The sequence below is a fragment of the Myotis myotis genome, unplaced genomic scaffold (genome assembly GCF_014108235.1).
Source record: "Myotis myotis isolate mMyoMyo1 unplaced genomic scaffold, mMyoMyo1.p scaffold_m19_p_3, whole genome shotgun sequence".
Taxonomy (NCBI): domain Eukaryota; kingdom Metazoa; phylum Chordata; class Mammalia; order Chiroptera; family Vespertilionidae; genus Myotis; species Myotis myotis.
The window spans coordinates 174266884-174289414 of record NW_023416335.1 but is presented as its reverse complement, the minus strand read 5'-3'; the positions used below and the strand labels follow the sequence as shown (position 1 = coordinate 174289414).

Here is a 22531-nt window from a genome sequence, read left to right as displayed (position 1 = left end):
GCATGGAACTAGCCATCACAGTCCCTCGATGGGATATGCTTATGGGGGCCATGTGTTGACCCCACCCCAACCTCAGAATTTCTCTTAAATGCCAACATTTTTTAGTTAAATGTGTTAGGTAGAATTTTTATAACCTGTCTGAATTGAATTAATGGATAAGGAAACACTTTAAAAATAGTGAAGCAGTTTACAAATGCAAGGAATTTAGGGAAGTGGTGAGTGAAGAGGGTGTGGGGTAGAGTTTAGTTGGATGGCTTGCCACCTGTCATGAGGATTATAGTTTGGCAAGAGAACAATAAACCCCCTTTTTTTTCGACTGCCATACACGGTGCAGCGGGGACCTTCTTAGAACCTTCTCTTAGATCTCCATGAAAATCCCATCGCCGTTCTGTGGGAGAATGCCTTGGTGTGGGACCTTTGGAACTCAGGTTCTGCTGTGCAGCCATTGAGTTCTCACCGACTCTCACTGCTGGTGGCCCTTTAGAAGACTCCTTGTGGTTGAATAATTGGACGGATGAAAAATATAATTTGTTTACATAGCAGCTGTCTTTTGAGCCATATTATCTCCTGTCAACTTTGGGACAATATAATAAAGTAGAGGGGGTGAGTATTGCTAATTATACTTTCAGCTAGAGCAGCTACAAGTCAGTGTAGGACAGTATTTTTGCATCTAATTGCTTAGTAAATATTTAGTTTAAAAGAAATCGTATTAGTTCTGTATTCTTTCTCTTTCTTACCTCTGATTTTCTGGCAGCTCACATTTGAGTGCTTACTATGTGAAGAATGTTGTGTTATTTTTTAGGTGAAATTAAGCAAATAGCATGTAGATCTGCTCCTTGAGGGATTTTTAATGAGATTAATTTATATCAATAGCACATTAGAAATAAAGGGCTTAACACTAAATATTATATATCACTAAATAATACATAGGGCATTTTTTAATAACTTAAATCTTTCATAGTGTTTTACAGAGTAAGCCTTTCTTCAGTTCAACTTGCAGAAATGATGGTGTTTTTATTTTCCAGTGAACTCTTACAACAAAATGTTCATTAATTAAAAATAGCTGCCTGATACAGGAAACAGCTCATATAGCAGCTTCTGACACGGTTCTAAAAACGGACTTGAGCTGCTTGCGTGCTAAACAGGAATGAACAATGAAAACTGTATGAACAAATTCAGGTAAAAGCATGCTGTGTTTTAAGAAGGATTTTTATGTGCCTTTACATTAATGTTTTCCTGATTTTAAGACTCATATGTGCTTACTATTTAAAAAATGTTATAGCAGTATATCATGTAGAAAGTGAAATTCCCACCCAAATTGTGATGTCTGTATAGCCTCATTTTTTCCCTACACATATACAAACAGTATATAATTATTTCAAAAATGGAATTATGTTTTCTTCAACTCGGTTTCTCTTTTATATAGTATTAGGAATTCTCCACATCAAATCTTTGGAATGGCTCTTCCTTTCTTTTATTATCTCCCTTAAGGCAGCATATTATTTCACTGTATAGGTGTACGACACTTTGAGCCAGTTCCCTGTTAATAGACTTGTGATTTGATACTCTTATATTAAAATTTTTTTTCTTGAAAGTTGTTTTTAGGGCAGATACACTTATAATTTAACAAATGTAACATGTTGATATATAATATGGAGAGTTTACTATGTGCCTGGAACTTTTTAAGCAGTGTTCGGTGAAAATTAGAAGAATCGTTCTACCCTCTGAGAGGCTCACTATTATCGCCCCTATTCTCGAGATGCAGGAAGCCCCAGGCTCCCCGTATGCCAGCGTGGTGTCCATAGGATGGACTGCAAGACCTGGTGCCTGGGTCAGGCAAGTGAGGGCCTTTAGATCAAAAGCAGCTAAGCAGGAGGACAGCAGCTTCATCAGCATAAGAGAAAGCAGAGTTTACAAATTTTTATTGAAGCTACTGATGTTAAAAATCTTTGCTGGTTGCCATAACAACAGGCTTTGGAAGAACTGCCATCTTAACCCTTGTAACTGTGCCTGAAGGAGTCCCTGGCTATTTCCACAGATGGCTTCTGTGTATTCCCTCCTGACGTTCAAATTCCTGTTGTGAATTTACCTGATCTATAGGGGCCTTTCCTTGGATTTGTCTGTACCCCTCGTGTCCTTGCTGAGCACCAAGAGATGCCAGTCAGCTGAGGTCGCCCAGCCTTGGCCAGTCCCCCGATACCCTGTGGAGCTGCTCATTGCTTTCTACGAAAAATGAAAACTCTTAATTTTGTTTGTTTTTGTTTTTTTAGAAAGAGGAAGGGAGAGAGAGAGAGAGACAGAGAGAGGGAGAGACATCTGTTGGTTGCCTCTTATACACGCACCAACCAGGGTCTGAACCTGAACTATAGGTATGGGACCGGAACTGAACACTCAACCCTTTGCTGTACAGGACGATGCTGAGCCACACCAGCCAAGGCAAAAACTCTTAACTTTTGTCATTATTTTTGACTCTAAGATCTGTCTCTAGCATAGACCCTAAGAGAAGTCTCCTGAGATTTAGAAAGTATTTCATTTGCTTAAATGATTGTTAAATTGGTCCTAGGTATAATGCATTAAATATTTGGCAGGAAAAAAAAATGTTTATTTCACATTATATTGCTTCATAAATAACTAATTTATCATGACTAGAGAGAATTGAAGTTCAAAATATACCAAAAGGGGCCTGTGTTCTGGCTATTTTTTGCAGTTTAATAAACCATTCCAAAGTGTAATAGCTTAAACCAGCAATTTGTAACCTCGGGATTCGGTGGGTTGACCAGGAAGTTCTGTTTCATGTGATGTTGGCTGGATGCTGGAATGGCTGTTGTCCTCTGAGGCTTGGAGAAGAGCTCAGCGGGACCCAGCAGCTGCTTGGGTTGCCTTGTGGTGTCTGGATTCCACAAGGGAAGAGGTGGATGCTGCCCAACCAATTAAGGGCTAAGCCCAGAGTTGGTGCTGCATCATTTCTGCCATATTTTAATGGTCTAAGCCAGCCGTGGGCAAACTACGGCCCGCGGGCCAGATCTGGCCCGTTTGAAATGAATAAAACTAAAAAAAAAAAAAAGACCGTACCCTTTTATGTAATGATGTTTACTTTGAATTTATATTAGTTCACACAAACACTCCATCCATGCTTTTGTTCCGGCCCTCCGGTCCAGTTTAAGAACCCATTGTGGCCCTCGAGTCAAAAAGTTTGCCCACCCCGGGTCTAAGCAGTAATAGGCCCAACCCAGAGTCAGTGTGAGAAGGGACTATGCAAAGACATGAATACTCAGAAGTGTAGTTCGTTGGAGGTGGTCACCAAAATAACGGTTGACCAGGGTGTGTGCTCTCTGGCCCCTCACACATGTAAACTGTGCTGACCTCCACACAAGACCTTCACAATCTCACCTCATTACTACATCAGCTTAGTTCAGGATTAGTCTAAATCAGGTCAAAGAGCTGCTGAGGCTCTTTCGGTACAGCTAATCTCAACTGAACACCTGGGAACTAAAGCGACAAACTGGGAACTAAAGGGACAAACTACACTCCGGGGTTGCCTGTTCAATTCCTGTCAGGGTGCATGCCCAGGCTGTAGGCTCATCCCCAGTAGAGGACATGCAGGAGGCAGCAGGTCAATGTTTCTCCCTCACTTTGATCACATTGCTGTTTCTCTCTCCCTCTCCCTTCCTCTCTCTCTAAAAATCAATAAAAACATTTTTATTTAAAAAAAAAAAGATGCAGTCACTTTAGAAACAGTCTGGCAGTTTCACAAAATGTTAAAACATAAGAGTTGTAAGAGAGTTGTCATGGTACCCAGCCATTTCATACCTAAGCATAAGCCCAAGAGAAAGGAAATCACATATCCATACAAAACTTGTACATGAATGTTCATGGTGACATTGTAAGAGCCACATGGTGGAAACAACTCAAATATCCATCAACCGAAGAATGGATAAATAACATTTAGGATATCCATACAATGTAATATGTAATTTACATATTACATATTACTGTAATGCTACAGTATTACGTATTTACATATTACAATTTACTGTAATACTAATACATATTACAGTATGGATGAACCTTTAAAACACAATAAGAGAAAGAAGCCAGCCACAGACGGTCACATCTTGTATGACTCCATTTATACCTAGAATAGGCAAATCAATAGAGACAGAAAGTAGATTCGTGATTTCTGAGGGTGGTGTGAGGGAGAGCTTAATAACTAACGTGTACAGGTTTCTTTTGGAGGTGATAAAATGTTCTAAAAGTAACTGACTGTATGTATCTGAATTTACTAAAAATCTTTGAATTGCAAACTTGGGGTGAATTGTATGGTATGTGAATTTTTAAAAAGGACAGAAGGGGGGACATGGGAGGCACCGATAGGCAGCTCTAAAACCCAGCCAGGTATATGTCTGTGGTTCCTTGTTTAGGGGCCAGTTTGTATGGCTTGTCTCTCCACCCTCTAGGCTCTGGGCTGTATTTTCTGACTCTTCTTACTTTTCCACAAGAAATGGTTCGTGTTTGCAGCCTCTTTGTATCTGCATAAGGCACTGATATTTTTTATTTTGAACTGTTTCTGTCTTTTCAGTCCAGGTTGATAATGCTTCCATGGATACGTTTCTCAAAGTCTTTGTGGGTTTCCCATGTATCTCTTTGGGGTTCACAGCATTAGAGAAAAACCATTTCCACAAATCTCTTTGAGACAGAACTCTCTCTCTCCCTTGGACTACCTTTAAGTCAATGTTGTGTGAAAATACCTTTAAGATTCTTAGAAGCTCTAGTGTCTGGTAGAGATAGTCCTTAAGATGCACCCTTAAAATTCTTTCAAGCCTGTTGGTCTACCTCTGATTTGCAAAGTGTGGTGCCTGTGCCACCAGCATTAGCATCACCTGGGAATTGAAATTGACTACAGAGGTCAGACCCATTTTAGATTTGCTGAATCAAACTGTGAGGATCCAGCCCAGCAATCTGGGTTTCAGCAAACCCCGGAGCTATGTCTGACACACACGAAGTTTTAGAACCACTGGTCTAAATGGAGAGAGTCTATGAGGAACCACTTAAAATCTTTATGAGTCTCAACAAAGGGCTGTGCAACCACATCCTTGAGGACACAGGATTTGATCTTTGCCCTGAGCTATTTCTTATTTTGTGTGTCATTTGCTAAGATACTGAAATGAGGAATCGTTTTATTTGGGGACCTATCAAGTTCAACTCCTTTATGTTTATTTCCTCTAAATTCTGCTTGGAAGGGAACCCAACGGTTTCTTTTTTGTTCATCCCACTACTCCTGTATTTTATCACAGGCAGCTAAGAAAAGCCAGTTGGTACTTTCAACATTTTTCCTGGAATTCTCCTTAGATCCATGAACTGGATAACTTTCAACCTTCCACATTACTGCACGCAGTGGGTGTGCTAATTATTCTGCTGTACATAATGTAGGTTCCCTTTCTTCAGCCACCAATAACATTTCTTCACTTTTTCAAATCTTTATTAACAGTCACCTCCATCTTCTGCTCACCACTGGGATCCAAAGCCAGTACATATTTTAGGTTTTTGTGACAGTGGAACCCCAATTCTGGTACCAAATTTTGTTTCAGTAATCTATTGCTGCATAACAAAACAAACCCAAAATTATTGGCTTAAGAAAACATTTATCTTGCTCACAATTTTGAGATTTGGCCAGGGTTTGATAAGGATGGCTCCTCTCTGGCCTGCGTGTTGTCAGCTGGGAGAGCTCGATTAGGACTGTAGGATTTATTTCCAAGATAGCTCACTTAGACAGCTGGCAAGTTGGTGCTTGCCGATGTCAGCTGGGATTTTAGCTGAAGTCGTCAGCTGGGACCTTGATTCTCCTTCATGTAGGCTGCTTGAACCTTCTCACAGCATGGCATCTGGATTCCAAAGTGGAGAAAGCAGAAGTTGCCAGGCCCCTTAAAGTGTTAGCCTAGAACTGGCGCAATGTCATTTTTGCCCTTTGCTGTTGGACAAACCGTCATAGACCCAGCACAGATTCTAGGAGGTGGAGAAGTAGACCTCACCTCTTGGGAGTAGTGACAGGATTTGTGGCTGTCATTCACCCTCTGTAATCTGTTAAGGTTTTTTTTCTTTGTGTTGTTGTGTGTGAGTGTTTTAAATACTGAAAAGGCACTCTTGGCTAAAGTTAGGAGTTGATGAAAAGTAATTTGTTCATCACTTGAAGAAAGGTCAAACTCTAGAAGGAGGTTTAAAAGAAAACATTTATATAGACAGAACCTCTCAATATCTGGACATTTTAAATGTTATATTTCACTGGTGGTCAGAAGTCATTTTTTCTTTTTTTTTTGGTAGAATTACATTTTTATGAGACTGACGCGCTGCCCACTGGGCCAGGAGGGCCGCCGGCGATAGAATTACTTTTTTAAATTCCTCATCATCGTAATCATACTCTTCAACTTTGGTTGTGTCAAGATTTCTATGTGACGGGGACATCTGAATGCATTATGTACCTTATTTGGTCTCAACAGTGAACTGTTTATTTTTAGTAAAGGTGGCCTCATACTGTATGTTACTGAATGCAGAGAAATAGTCCCCTTCCACAGGCTCCATTTCTTAAAATACGGACTAAATGCTGTTTAAGAGTTGTGGACAACGAAAGGCGGGCTCTGTATTCATTGTAGAAATGATTGTGGTAAAGGCAGTGGGCGATAATGGGATGAAAGAATCCCAAGGTTTTCTGTCATTTGGAGCTTCTGTGTGCAGCTGTCTCTATATTGGCACGAGAGGACAAAACAGGTGGCAGCAGGAGTTGGCTTCTACTGTTGTATACTCACCCGAATGGTCTATTAGGTTAGTTCATACAGGCTAGTAAGTGGCTTCCTGAATTTGTTAAGCACTTATATTAGTAAATGTTTCCCTATCCAGTTTTATGCTCTATTAAAAAAAAAATCAAATTAATGCTGTATTACAATAGGGATTCAATGGCATTTAAATACATCCTGTAGCTTTAAGATTCATAGAATCTGACAGATAGTCAATCTTTGACCTTTAACTTTGGTTCCTGTTTTTATCTTTGGTTTCATGCTTTTGAGTTTGGTTACTAGTATACATTATCATGCGGCACCGATAAGTCATTCACTATTGAGGTAATTTGAATATTTTTCTTTAATTTGATTGTAAAAATGTTTTGGGGGCAACACTAGTTTTGCTTACTTGCTTTTAGTTTTACTCTCTCACATCTGAATAGTCGTTAAGTGTTACTAATAACATACTTCCTCCTTTTCTGTCTCTCTCTCATTGGTTCTTCTACTTACGTTTTTCTTCTTTATTCTACTCATACCCTACCCTGTCTGGTGGTGAGACATATTTAGCAGTGCGATTGTGGGTGTGGGGATGAAATGATTAAAATACACGTGTTTGATTTTGTATGAGGAGTCCTCCCAGCTTCTTCTTGATTCTCTCTATCCACTGTCAAACTTCCTTGGCATGATATCGTTACCAATAGTTCAGAAAATGATGTCCACACTCTCAGTTTTCAGAATTATCTTCTGTTGTCTCTCCACAAATTATAATTCCATTTGCTTAGGGATATCCTCAGTGCGTGCTCATCATCAAGCAATTATTGTGTGAGCCAGTAAAGCATCTAGGAAACATAGAGGTGAACAGAAAATGGCCACTATTATTTGCTCTTCAGTGTCCAGTCTTCATATTCTTCCTTCTCAGTCAGATTTGAAAACTGGACATGTTTTCTGAAGCTTGGATTGCACACTTGTAGAGTGTTGGTGGGCGGCGGGGAAGGGGGTTCTGTGAGTTATTTTGGTCATCTCAGGCCTTCACAACTGTATTTCACTCATCATCAATAGGACCTTCCTTATTTCAAAGTTTGTACAACCTACTTACTGCATTATCATTATTTTGAGCTCCAATTGTTACAAATGTATTCTTGGATATGTTAAAAAATTGTCCTTTATTTTCCTTGGATAGATATATAACCTTCTGATTATCTTCTAGCTATTTTCATAGAATTCCCATTTCTGGGCTAAATAATTTTAATCCCTTTGATTTTCTCATATCCCACTTTCCCCATAGCTTCAGTAAATTATCTAAATAGTTAATATTAATACATTTATTATTCAACAGAATTATTTTTCTACTTGACCTTCCTTCTGTAAATAGCTAAGCAGCAAAATTCATAAAGCATTATTTTTTACCACTATTTAAATACATCATTTATAAAGTTATGTAATTGCAGTTATATAATTTAGAACCCTAATCTTGCACTATAACTGCACATGTAATGAACAGGTTTGATACATAGAATAAACATAATAATCAAAAAAGGGAATGAAAAAAGTGCTGCATATAATTGGAAGATACTTATTCTATCCTCCCTTCTACTTCCAATCTGCTCTGTTTACTGTTTTAATTGCAAAATTCTCTGTGGTGCCCTTTCATTTATTTGTAAATTATATAAAGCCTGTCTTTCTGAAAAATCTGCTTATTTTCCCCAAATGGACATATTTGGATTTATGTTACTTTTGATTTTTAACTTTAGTTAATTCAGATAATTTTTACTTTCAAAACTTGTTTGGACTATCACTTTTTATTTCAATAGCATTTGTAAGAAATTTCTAACTTATTATTTAGGTTGCTTTTGATAGATATACCCATGAAAACTACAAAGTACTGATGAAAGTAATTAAAGATCTAAGTGAATGAAGATATATACATAGTCGACCTATGAACCAGGAGCTCACAGTTCAATTCCCAGTCAGGGCATATGCCTGGGTCACCGGCTCGATCCCCAGTAGAGGGTGTCCAGGAGGCAGTCGATCAATGATTCTCTCTCATCATTGATGTTTCTATCTGTGCCTCTCCTTTCCTCTCTGAAATCAATACAAAAATATATAAAAAACAAAAAACAAAACCACAGGTGGATGTCCACTCATCACACAATCTATCAGTCGCATGTCTAAGCCTTTATCCCAGAGAAATGAAATCTGCACTAAAATCTGTGTGAGAATGATCATAGCAGTTTCATTTATAAAATTCTAAAACTTCAAACAACCTAATGTTCATTAACATAATGGCTAAAACCAGCTGTGGTAAATCACACTATGGAATTTGACACAGCCATAAAAAGGAACCACGTTATTGATGCATGCCAAGTTTAATTGATCTCAAGGGCATTATGCCCGGTAAAAAAGGCCAACCTCAGAAAGTCACACACTGTGTGCTTCCACTTACACAGTGTCTGTAGATGACAACATGATAGAAATAGAGAATAGATTAGTGGCTGCCAGAGGCTGGGCATGGTGGGGATAAGAGTGCTGGGGATGACTGTAAAGGAATAGCACAAGGAAGTTCTTTTTGGTGATGAGATTGTTGAGTATCTTGATTGAGGTGGTGGTTACACAACTCTAATATATTTTGATTGATTTCAGAGAGGAAGGGAGAGGGAGATAGAAACATCAATGATGAGAGAGAATCATTGATCAGCTGCCTCCTGCCCGCCCCCTACTGGGGATCAAGCCCACAACCCAGGCATGTGCCCTTGACTGGAATTGAACCCATGACCCTTCAGTCCCTGGGCTGATGCTCTATCCACTGAGCAAAACTGGCCAGGGCAACACAACTCTATACAAGTGAAAAAATGACATAAACCTAAATATACATTGTACCTATGTCAATTTCCTGGTTTTGATATCGTACTATAGTTATCCTATATAATAAAAAGGGAATATGCAAATTGACCATCACTCCATCACAAAGATGGCAGTGCCCCATCCCCTCGGCCATGCAGGAGTCCCCCAGTCCTTTCAGCCCAGCCGGGGAGCTGGGGGGGGGGGTGTGGCAGGCATACAGTGCGGCCGGACCTGCCCTCAGCCCCCCAGCTGCTCAGGGCCTGCCCAAGGCATAGGCAAGCCTTGGATGTTGGCTGCCCAGCTGCCTGGGGCCGGCCTGAGGTGCAGGCAAGCCTCAGATTTCAGCTGCCCAACTACCTAGGGCCGCCCGAGGCTCAGGTAACCAGGGCCGGCTGAGGCTTGCGCTGCCAGCAGTGGCAGCAGCATAGGTGTGATGCAGGAGTCACCTTCCCCTGATCGCCGGGTTGCCTCCCACCCCTGAGGGCTCCTGGACTGTGAGAGGGGGCAGGCTGGGCTGAGGGACACACCCCCCTCTCCAGTGCATGAATTTTCATGCATTGGGCCTCTAGTATACTATGAAAAAAAAAACAGGTGAAACTGGACTTCTACATACTATTTTTGCAACTGCCTGTGGCTCTATTTTAAAATAAAAAGTTTTAAGACTAAAATATATACCCAGACTTTAGGGCTATGCTGTCCACTAGCCACAGGTTGTTTCTAAATTTAAGTAAAATAAAATTATTTTTTGTTCCTTGGTCACACAAGCGGTCGTGTGGCTATCTTATTATATAGCACAAATATAGAGTGTTTCCACCACTACAGAAGGGTCAGTTGGCAGTACTGCTAGAGCCTGGGGGGACGCTGAGCACCCTCAGCCTGGATGTGAACTGCTGTGCCCCTGGGGCTGGCCCTGGCACTATCATGCTGCTGCTGCCTAGTGATGTGGACACCCAGGGCACCACCATCACTCACGTGCTGACCTCTAATTTATTCCATGCAATGCATTGAAGCTCCTCAACTCTTTCTTTCTTTAATTGATTTTTTTTTTTTATAGAGAGAAAGAGAGGGAGAAACATCAATCTGTTGTTCCACTTACTTATGCATTCATTGGTTCATTGTTGGATGTACTCTGACCTGGGATCGAACCTGCAACTTTGGCATTCTAGGATGACACTCTGACCAACTGAGCACCCAGCCAAGGCCAACTCTCAACTCTTTCAATCACAACCTCAACACTATCAAGTTGAACCTTTGGGAAGATGGTTTGAAGCTTTTGTTAAGAGGAGAAACAGAAATTCTTCTGCCTCTTTTCAGGAACTGGAGGATAAGAAAGATTTATCAGAGGAATCAGAAGTTGAAGAATTGCAATGAGAAGAATTTCCTGTTCTAAAAACACTTGATCCTACCACTGAAGAACCAAGATCATTAGGCAGTACTTCGACTTGGCCATGTAAGATAGAAAGTTACACCAAAACCAATCAAAGTACTTTTGATATCTCAGTTGCTTCTTAAAGAGAAGCAAAATGGCCGAAACCGGTTTGGCTAGTGGATAGAGCGTCGGCCTGCGGACTGAAAGGTCCCAGGTTCGATTCCGGTCAAGGGCATGTACCTGGGTTGTGGGCACATCCCCAGTAGGAGATGTGCAGGAGGCAGCTGATCGACGTTTCTCTCTCATCGATGTTTCTAACTCTTTATCCCTCTCCCTTCCTCTCTGTAAAAAATCAATAAAATATATTAAAAAAGAGAGAGAGAGAGAAGCAAAATGCAGTTTCTTCAAAGTATTTTCCCAGTGTTTTAAAGGGATTCCAAAAGGTCAAATTTTAAAAATTTCCGAGACTTGGTGATATGAATTTCTGATTTGAAGATGTAGATACATTTTATTCTTTCTGATATAACTTGATTCTTAGAACATTCCCATTTAGATGAAGAAGAAAAAGCAAAAGCAAAACGTTGTGATGAGAGGATATGGATTGAAAAACAGAACAGAGCAGCAAGGCCACAATGAAAAAAAGAAGAAACCAACAGAATAAGGACATTCATTGACAAGGCATATAGCTTTGATCCAAGAATTTAAAAAATTAAGGAAGAGGGGAAGGCCAAGGAAGAAGTAGCGGCTGCCATCATGAAGGACACAGCAACGACCCGGACCAGGAAGTTCATGACCAATAGACTATTTCAGCGGAAACCAATGGTCATTGATGTCCTTCACCCTCAGAAGGCAACAGTACCCAAGAAAGTTGAGAAAAACTAGCCAAAATGTATAAGATAACATCAGATATCATCTTTGTGTTTGAATTCAGAACCCATTTTGGTGGTGGCAAGACAAATGGCTTTGGCATGACTTATTTTCCTTGGATTAAGCAAAGAAAAATGAACCCAAACATAGACTTGCAAGACATAGCCTGTATGAGAAGAAGACCCCAAGGAAACAAAGAAAGGAATGCAAGAACAGGATGAAAAAAGTCAGGCGGACTACAAAGGCCAATGTTGGTGCTGGCAAAAGTGAGCTGGGATTGGATAACAGAAGTATTAATGATTCTTCACTGACTTCATCCCTGGTGATTGTACAGATTTTTCATGAGAGGATTAATAAACTAAGAACTTTCATGTGGAAAAAAAGCAGAAAAGAAAGCAGAAGCAAAACAGAAGGAGCAAGAAGCTAAAGAAAAACAAAGACAAGTGAATTAGAGCTGCTCCATTAGCTAAAGAGAAAGAAGAAGAAGGTAGACAACAAGCATTATTGGCAAAGAAGGACAAAATAGCCAGGTAAAAGCCATTAAAAAGGAAAGGCAAAAATTTCAAAGCTCATGCAAGACCTGCAGTCACTTTTGTGAAAACGAGGAAGTGCAGGTTAAAAATGATAGAAGTGGGAAAACTTTGTGAGCACCTTGAATTAGCACGTTGACAGTGTTTGTTTGAATGAAACACATCATTCTCAAAATAGAAAAGGCTGCTCTGGAAAAACAGAAGAAACAAATGAGCAAATTAGAAAGAAGAAAGAGGAAGCTGAGGCTCATATGTGATAAGCATCTAAGAAATCAACTGGTGGAGGTGGAAATTGCAGTCAAAATTGGTCAGAATATGATCAGCAGTTACTAATTATGTCTGTGAATCTCTTTCCTTCTGCCAAAAATTCAAGATGGGAAGTTATTGCTAATTACATGAACATGCATTCTTCTTCTGGAATCAATAGAACCACCGAAGATGTTATAAAAAAAGCAAAGAGTCTTCAAACACTTGACCCTTGTTGAGGAAATGACATAAAAAGATTTTTGATAAGTTTTTAAAAGAACGGAGTCTCCAGTGACTCAAGCAGACAATGCAACACCTTCACAATGATTTGAAGGTATGTGCACAGATTTCACCCCTTGGACAACAGAACAAGAGCGTTTGGGAAAAGCTTTGGAAACATACCAACCAGTGAGTACATCTGCAAGTACTTCTGCAATTTCTATGCAGACTGGCAAGGAAAAAGAAGGCCTGCCTGAAGCGATAGGGAACTTGTCAAGACGGTAAGAGCAAAGAAGGCTGCTCAAGAGCAAGGACTGAATGTAAGTAGACCCAAGAAATGACTTATGACATCTTTTTTGTGTGCATCCTATAATAAAAGCCTAGGTGGCGTCATGCCCTTGTGCGACACCCTCGCGTGGTGGCACAAGATGGCCGCCACAAGATGGCTGCACGCACAGCAGAGGCAGGGCCCGGTGGTTGCTCAGCATGGGGAGGCCTGGGGGTCCTGCAGTTCTGTATGGTGTGGAGGAGGCCGGTCCTGGTGTCTCCATCGCCTGAGATGGAGGCGGGTCCTGATGGAGGAGGCGGGTCGTGAGAGGGGAGGGCAGTTGTGGGCGATCAGGCCTCCAGGGGAGGGCAGTTGTGGGTGATCAGGCCACCAGGGGAGGGCAGTTGTGTGCGATCAGGCCTCCAGGGGAGGGCAGTTGTGTGGGATCAGGACGGCAGGGGAGGGCAGTTGTGGATGATCAGGAAGCAGAGGTGCAGTTAGGTGTCGATCAGGCCAGCAGGGGAGTGATTAGGAGCCAGCAGTCCCAGATTGGAGAGGGAGCAGGCCGGCTGAGGGACACCCCTTCTGTGCATGAATTTCGTGCACTTGGCCTCTAGTATATATAATAAAAATGAAAAAAAATACTTTAAAAGTTGCTTTAGACATATGCCAAATGCTATATGTGCAGGTACCTACACATGTCTTAGTGAACTTCCTTAAATCTATAAATCAAAAGATAGTAACATGTATCAAGAAAATTTAAATAAAAGAGGCCTGGTTGGGTGGCTCAGTTGGTTGGAGCCTTGTCCTGTTCACCAAAACATCTTTTGTTCGATTCCCCATCAGGACACATAACTAGATTGCAGTTATGTGTTGGGCACATACAGGAGACAACCAACCAATTGATGTTTCTCTCTCACATCAATGTTTCTCTCTCTCTCTCTCTCTCTCTATCTCTATCTATCTATTTCTCCCTCCCCCCCCCCTTCTTCCTCTGGGAATCAATGAAAAGCATTTTTAATAGAAGAAATTAATTTAACAAGACAATTTAAAAAAGAATCTTAATTTTTGAGGCTATATCCCATATATTTAAAAAATATATATTTTTATTGATTTTCAAGAGGAAGGAAGAAATAGAAACATCAATGATGAGAGAGAATCATTGATCAGCTGTCTCCTGCATCTCCCCTACTAGGTATGTAGAGGGCCCACATACCCAGGTATATTCCCTGACCGGGAATCAAACTGTGACCTCCTGCTTCATAGATCGATGCTCAACCACTGAGCCACGCCAGCTGGGCTATATCCCGTATTTTAATCAGAAAAGAAAATGAAACATTTGTTTCATGTTTGAAATAGGAATAAGGTTTTTTCCTTATCTGCCAAGGCCATTGCAGTTTCTTCCCATAATTGTAATATAGAATTTACAGCAGGGGTCCTCAAACTTTTTAAACAGGGGTCCCTCAGACCATTGGAGGGCCGGACTATAGTTTAAAAAAAACTATGAACAAATTCCTATGCACCCTGCACATATCTTATTTTGAAGTAAAAAAACAAAATGGGAACAGATACAATATTTGTATTTGCATGTGGCCCGCAGGCCGTAGTTTGAGGACCCCTGATCTACAGTATGGGAAATGGGCAAAATAGAGGGGATGGACAAGTATGAGAAAGATAGCAGTAGGAATATCCCATACTTTTTCTTCTTCTTTTCTGTTTCTTAGTGACCAGCTTACCATTGCAGAGGAAGCGTGGTTTAGCAACCAGACCTTACACCAGAATTCTATTTTTGGCTCAAAGTGACCTTGAGGAAGTGACACATTTGCTCGTCTTCTCATAACCAATAAGCGAATTAAAATAAAACTGATTATTGCTTGGGTGAACTCTAAGCTATTCTAAAATGATCCTACTATTTTAGGTTTTGTGTAAAACTATTTGCTTACAAGTAGATTAATTACAAAGTTTTGAGGAATTTAGTTATGAAAAGAGTCATATGATGTAAAAAGAGGAAGTTTACCAGTTTTGGGTTTTGAATTTGGAGATAAAAGCAAGAAAACTCAGATATAGGGTAAACGTTTTTATTTTTGCATTCCAGTTTAATATTTTTGAGAAAACTTTGGGAGGATAAGCTGACATTTTCCATTTTAGAGAACTGGTTTTGCAGTTAAGCAGCCCAGGGTTTGTATTGTAGTTCTGCTGTTTACTTTTCTGGCAAAGTTATTTAACTTCAGTTCTCAATTTCACCATCTATATAAATGGAGCAAATAATACCACTTTGTTAGGGTTGTTCTGAGAAGGGCATATAGTAAGTGCAGTATACAGCTATAATTATAATAACAACATTAATTTTATTGAAATATGGAATAAAATGGTGGTGTTGGGAGAAGATAAATAGCTTTGTTTACTTTCTCTTTATGAAGATTTCTTTTTAGCCACCTAATTTTTTTGGGGGGGAAGGGTTACTTATCTTTATAACACATGGGTTGATATCATGATTCCTAAAGCCATTCTCAAATTTAAACTAAACACCTGGGTATGACTGATCAAAGTCACTTGATTTAAAGCCAAGAGGAATAAATCTGTTTTTATAAAATCTAGCAAACCAAAAAGTAAGCAGCAAACTAAAAAATAAATAAATAAATAAAATGTTTCTACAGCTATAGTCACATAATAGCTGAATGAACAGTGAAAAGATTTAGTTACTTATGAAGATATATGAAAATCTACAATGTACAGGTCAGATAATCAGAAACTATTCCATATGCATTTTCTTTGCCCACTAAACTGCTACAACACAGAAAAAAGAGGTCAAGAACCACATTAAGACCCTGCCAGCCTTGGTGCACTGTAGCAGAGTGGGGCAGTTTTAGTTTTGGCAAATAGTTCACTGGCATGTGGTCAGTTTGAAGTTTCTTGCTGCACCCTCCGAGCTGGAGAGAGGGAACCAAAAGTGCTGACATCCTCATTTGACTTCATCACTCATGCCTGAGCACATACACCAACACTTCCGGTGCAAAACCCGCTCTGACTGCCGAGGACACCCCAGCCCTCTGCAGACCTGGCTAGGGATGGTGCTTGGATTAATGAAGTTTGGAAAGCATTAGCGCACAGTTATGAGAACATGCCATGTTTCCTTACTGTATGTTTTAGTTCATAAAGATTGGCTTTGAAAGCTTCTGATAACTTTCATTTAGAGCAAGTGATTATTACTCAAGGCGGTTACTCACTCTCATGAATATAAGCTGGATGACAGCATATTTAAGAAAGAGCTAATTTAGAAATATAATGCCCTTTCTTTCCAACTTGGGCCTGGCATAATGGCTCCCACAAAGAAGGGTAGAAGGGCCGTTCTCTGCCATCAACTAGGTAGTGACCAGAGAATGCACCATCAACATTCACAAGTGTATCCATGGAGTGGGTTTCAAGAAGTGTGCCCCTTGGGCACTCAGAGACTTCCAGAAATTTGTCATAAAGAAGATGGGAACTCCAGACATATGCATCGACACCAGGCTCAACAAAGCTGCCTCGGCCAAAGGAATAAGGAATGCCCCATTCTGTATCTGGATGCAGTTGTCCAGAACATGGAATGAGGATGGAGATTCACCAAACAAGCTCTATTTGTTGGTTACCTACGTACCTGTTACCACTTTAAAAAATTTACAGTTACTGTGGAGAAGAACGAACTGCTGTTCGGTGAGTAAAGTTATAAAACTGCCCAAAATATATGTACATATACTACTATGCATCCTATATAATAAAAGCCCAGTGACCGAATGGCAGAACCACCAGAATGACTGGTCAACCAGCCACTATGACGTGCACTGACCATCAGGGGCCAGACGCTCAACACAGGAGCTGCCCCCTGGTGGTCAGTGCGCTACCACAGTGGGAGCGCGGCTCCACTGACCGGGATGAGCTGCTGCTCCTGCTGCAAACCCCAGGCCGATGGGTAGGAACCCGGGCTGTGATCATTGCTTCCTCGCCCCAGGGCCCTCCTCCTTACTCCCTGCAGGCCGTGCAGTGCCGCCACTGGGCTCACAGAGCTCACCCCAGAGGCTGGGAGGCGGGTTCATGGCTGCTGCTGGAATGAGGCCTACTTTGCTGCCTCTCAGTGCTATTGTCCCTGGGCCTGGCCCCGCCCGGGTCCCCTGGGGAGGCGAGTGCTCTGGCTCCACAGAAGATGCCAGACCAGGGAGCAGCCACTTGGGGAGCAGTCCACAGCTGCTTGGCTTACCAGGATGAGTGGCGCTCCCACAGCGGGCCGATCCCTGCAGGCCATGCGCCCCACCAGTGCACAAATCCTATGCACTGGGCCTCTAGTGTGTGTGTGTGTGTGTGTGTGAGAGTGTTTGTATTTTGCAATGGGAATTGCACTGAAAAAAATCAGAAGATCTGAAATGGCTTGTCTCATTAATATCTACATAGCTATGTCTATCTTATCTTAACACTCTCGGCCTCAGTTTTCTTACCCATACAGTGGGAGGATTTCAAATTTCTAAGCCTTTATGATTTTAGTGTGTGTTTCCCCATGTAGTTTCTTCCATTCTTCCACTTGTTGACTCATAAGCTTCATTAAAAGTTTATTTAATTTTACCCATTAAAGTTTCCTCAAGTGCTTTAGGTAGTCTACTATTGTTAGTTTGTTATTCTTTCAGAAACTCAGTAATTAAAAGAAGTAATATTGCTAAGTTGAACTGAGACTGGTTTTGATAGCTCGATTTTGACTACAGCATCTATATGTCACATAAAAGGAAAATTAGAATTTGAATTCTTTTGTAAATATTCAGTCCACATGATGATAAACATTTAGGTGTTTTGAGAAGTCTATATAATATGATATATTAACTAAAACCTTTACTTTAACTAGTAAACATGGCAATGATGAGAAGTTTGCTCATTGGTGCCCTCTTTAAAATCCTGATATGTTTTTATGAAGTTTTTTGGGATGGCTAGGTGACCTGGGAAGGAAACAGAAACCTGCTTGCTTTGGGGGAGATGGAAAGCTAAACATAGTTTCATTATTCTATTGACTAATCACCATGAAAAAAAAAAATACCCCAAGATCCTTTAATAGTCTACCTGGTATGGCTCAGTGGTTGAGTGTAGACCTATGAACCAAGAGGTCACAGTTCCATTACTGGTCTGGGCACATAACCGGGTTGCAGGCTCACTCCCAGTGCGGGGCATGCATGAGGCAGCAGATCAATGATTCTCTCTCACTGTTGATGTTTTATCTCTCTATTCCTCTCCCTTACTCTCTGAAATCAATAAAAATATATATTTTTAAAAATAAAAGATCCTTTAACACTGACATTTTGAAGGATAGTTTGTTATACATCTGAAGGCTGTAACTACCAAGAAGTCACCTGTAGTTGGCGCCATGCTTCCCATTCCACCACAGTATTCCAGCGCTGTCTCGCTACGTTTTGAAATACCTTCAGGGATTTTGAAATGCATTGCTTGCGTAGTTCCTTGAGGCTCCATCACTGCTAGAAATAAAGTTATGAAACCTAGCTGTGCACTTCCCATTAGTTAGTTCTTTACCTCGTCTAACAGAAGTCGTGTGGGTGTCTGATGCAGAATGCCTATAGATTTTACTCACAAATTACATATCCAGATAATTCCTCTGCAAGCAGGAAATAATGATTAATCAGAAGAGTAAAAGGCGCTGCTGGATGTTTAAAAGGAATCTTCTATGGGGGGCTGTGAGTATTGTTATTTGCGATTTTTGTTTCTGCAATCTCTCCGGTTACCATTTGAAACTTTTGAGTCTACAAAATATAAGATGAGCGGGTGAAGGAACTGGTATTTGCCTTTTTGTTTACTACTAAATGATAGGTAATTTGTATCATTATTGAAAAATTACTATGGCTCTTGTTTTGAGTGGTTTTATGTTGTGATTTTAGCCCAAAGCTGTTCTTTTTCTTAGTTTTATGGTTCATGTACACTCCCCGTGGATTCCTTGCACAGCATTGTCCCCTGACAGTAGAGAGAGTGAGCTGTGCTTTAAGTGCAGTTACTGTTAACCTTTCTTACGTGAGACTTTTTATTACAACTTCTCTCCTCCTATTTATTATTTCTATTTCTTGTTTCTGTGGCTGATATACAAGAGCTCTACTTCAGCCAGTTTTTTAGAACTTGTTCTCTCAATCGCCAATTATTTGGGAATGAAATCCCCTCTACTTCTAAAACATTGGTAATACACAAGTGAGGATTTCTTGAAATTAAAATATGAAGTCTAGTTGACTTTACTTGATCTTTTTGTCATTATGCCTTTCATGTCCTCGTGGTCTTTTATACATACTGAAAAACCATGTTAGGTGAATGTCTTTGTTCAGAAAAACATTTTTAAACAAATTTTTGTTGGGCAGTAAAGAGAAAGAAACTAAACATCCAGTATGACTATTGGTGACGTTTTGATGTGTTTTATCTTTGTATCTGTTTGTTTTGAAAGTTGTGGTTATATTGTACATGGATTTTTTTTTAAATCATGCTTTCCTTCTCCCACAAAACATTAAATTATTTTATTTTACTAAACATTTAATAGATGTGTGATATTCAAAGTAGTACTTTATTTTAGTTAGCATGTCCTCTATTGTTAGACATGTAAAATTTTCAAGATTTTAGATTATAAATAATTGAGAACACTACTATTTTTTTAATTTTTTTAATGGATAGTTATATAAAGTTTAATATATTCATATCTTTTACACCTTTGTAAAAAGTAACTTGTTCTAATTTATGAAAGAAATTTAATAGGCAATAAAATATTATTCTCTGTGAAGATAAGAGGACAAATGTGTGAACATTTTTTAGAGCTTGTTTTTCATGGCTGTTGACCTTCTGGTCTTTTTACGGCCATTGCAGACTTCTGCACGATACCTATGTCCATCGCCCACAAATGGCTCCACATTTGTATTGTCTAGCTTTAGACAGCTCATTTGAATGAAATATGAATATGCCACATCTGTAGTCTCTTCAAATTTGTTGCCCCTAATGTAGGTATTAGAGACTGTGGGATTTGTTTTCATTGATTGTGAACGTGCACCAAGTCCTTCTCCCTCTATGTTGCTGCTGACTATTGACAACACTTTAAGACTCCTGTTGTGTGAAGCCAGAGTTTCACCTGAGATTCTTTGCCCCTGCATTTTCTATTCTGTTAAAAGAAAGATCCTTTGCTGCCAGGGTAGTGTTCCTTTTCAGTACATCAGCAAAAGTCCCCATCCCATCACGAGTTATTTTATTACAGCTGACATCAAGGTAGTGCAGGCTTTTGTTCAGGTGCGGTGCATAACTGTTTCAGACCACAGTTTTTCTGCTTTACTCCCATCGTTCAACAAGGCAGTGATTTTCTTTTCACATGTGGCCTAGATGAACTGTGGGCTCTTCCTCTTTTACCACACAGTATAGGTCGGTTTAGGTTTATTCCTGTAACTGATTGGTTTTGTGTTAGGGCTATAGCCAGTGTTGATCACACTTGGTTTTATTATTTTTATTTTAAATTAAATCTTTATTGTTGAATGTATTACACCCATTCCTGCCCTCCCCCATTGATCCCTTCTAGCTTGCCCCGCCCCAGGCCTTCACCACCCTATTGTTTGTGTTCCTGGTGCTTATCACACTTTGCATTCCCAGATCAGTCACCCAGGTCTAAATCTCTAAGGATGAATCAATTTGTAGCAATGCAGCAAAGAATTTTCCACCTTTATTTTCAATCTCGTGTCCATGATTCTTAGGCATTTCAGAGCTTTAGTCTTACGTAGAGCTTTAGCAATCAGTTCTCCTTTGGGCCCAATATTATTAAACATAAAGGTTAAACAAATGAGATTGTATTGTTTCTGACAGAGTTTTGCAGCATCGTATGCACCAACATCCCTTACAAGGTGAAAGCTAACATCCAAACCATTAATATATGGGTTCTTCTCTAAAATTCTGGAAAGAACCCAAAAATCTTCATCTGTTACTGATTCCAGTGGCATTGAGTGATTCTACCAGCAGTGTGTAATGTGATTCCTCCCAATCCCTTTTCAGTTTCTTCCTCCACTGCTTGGAGTCTATGCGATATAAGAGGATTAATTTTCTGGGACTCTTCCATACATAGGTTATTATAATATTCCTGGAGATTGCCAGTAGGTTCCTGGACACTGCCAGTAGGTTCTGGAGCTTCGCTATGGATGGCCTGGGCTCAGGCCGGAGGAGTAGGGCTTGGAGTAGGGGCCGGAATGGGGGGAAGGACCTGCTCCTCTGACCCTGTGGGCTGCAGCGGCAGCCTTGCCAAGACGCATCACCATTTTTAAAACCTATCTCGCCTTGGGGGGAAAAATTCCATTGTAATTTATTCTTGGTTTAAGAGATTAATAGCCTGACCCTAGGATTTTAAGGACAACCGCTGAATTAGGATTTTAAGCAAACCTGTTGGGTGCCATGTTTGTTTAAACTTATCTCATTTTTTTTTTTTTTAACTTTTACTTCTATGTGGCAGATACCTATATACTAGCTTTTGAAAATGTGAATTACATTGCTTTCTTCATAGACACAAACTGGAACTGGATTTTTGTAAATAGATCATTGAGGAACATTGTAAGAGGACTTCCCTAACCAAGGCAGGTTCTTCTATGCCAAAAGCCTCATGTGAGTGGAAAAGTATACCCATGCTATAAGGTAAATCCAGCGTGGGCTCTGCAAACACTGGTGCCTGAAAAGGAAATTCACACGGCTTTGGCCCAAGTTTTCCTTTTGTCACTAGGTTAGAAATGGCCTGAGATTCTCCCAGTAATTCAGTCACAGGAAAAAGGAAAAGCTTGTTTGTTCCTCATTCCCATCCTATAGAGCACCTGCATTGCAGACTTGCACCCTCGTGGAGTGCTGACCTTTCTGGTGGAATGAGTGGAACCGAGGGTAGAGTACTTCGAGTTACCGCTTCTAAAGGCATGAAGATCAATTTTCATGGGGGAGGAATTGCTAGGGAAATCAAAATATGGAAGTTCAGAGCCTCATTCTTCAGTTATTATTTTGGGTCATAAAATCTGATTTCAAGATGTCAGGGTACCGCCCTGGCTGGTTTGGCTCAGTGGATAGAGCATGGGCCTGTGGACTGAAAGGTCCCGGGTTAATTCCAGTCAAGGGCATGTGCCTGGGTTGTGGGCTCGATCCCCAGTGGGGGTCATACAGAAGACAGCCAATCGGTGATTCTCTCTCATCATTGATGTTTCTATCTCTCTCTCCCTCTCCCTTCCTCTCTGAAATCATTAAAAATATGTTAAAAAAAAAGATGTCAAGGTATTTATTTTTTTCTTTGCCCTGCCTCTCTGCTCCCCTTGCTAGTTTAGATGGTAATACAACTTAATATCCTGACTTTTCTTTGTCAAACAAGTAAAATTTTATTGAAAATGTGTTACACTTAGAAATAATCATTTTCCTT

The 22531-nt window shown here is 40.3% G+C and overlaps 1 protein-coding gene, 1 long non-coding RNA gene and 2 pseudogenes across 9 annotated transcripts in view; 3 read left to right on the top strand and 1 right to left on the bottom strand.

Annotated features, from left to right (window-relative positions):
- The window catches only part of LOC118651746, a 54171-nt gene extending 53023 nt beyond the window's left edge, over positions 1 to 1148 (top strand). The window contains exon 3 of the long non-coding RNA XR_004966337.1: positions 1026 to 1148. This is a non-coding gene — a long non-coding RNA (uncharacterized LOC118651746). The remainder of the gene's footprint in view (positions 1 to 1025) is intronic.
- The window catches only part of FGD4 (FYVE, RhoGEF and PH domain containing 4), a 230499-nt gene that overhangs the window by 55630 nt on the left and 152338 nt on the right, over positions 1 to 22531 (top strand). For 2 of the 8 annotated variants that reach the window (XM_036301229.1, XM_036301228.1), the window contains exon 1: positions 18422 to 18815. The exons of the other annotated variants lie outside the window; for them this stretch is intronic. The gene's annotated coding sequence lies outside the window, so the exon portion shown is untranslated. Of the gene's footprint in view, positions 1 to 18421; positions 18816 to 22531 lie in introns of those variants that run through there. 8 annotated transcript variants of the gene reach the window in all.
- LOC118649707 lies at positions 10101 to 13456 on the top strand (annotated as a pseudogene).
- LOC118649705 lies at positions 19923 to 21226 on the bottom strand (annotated as a pseudogene).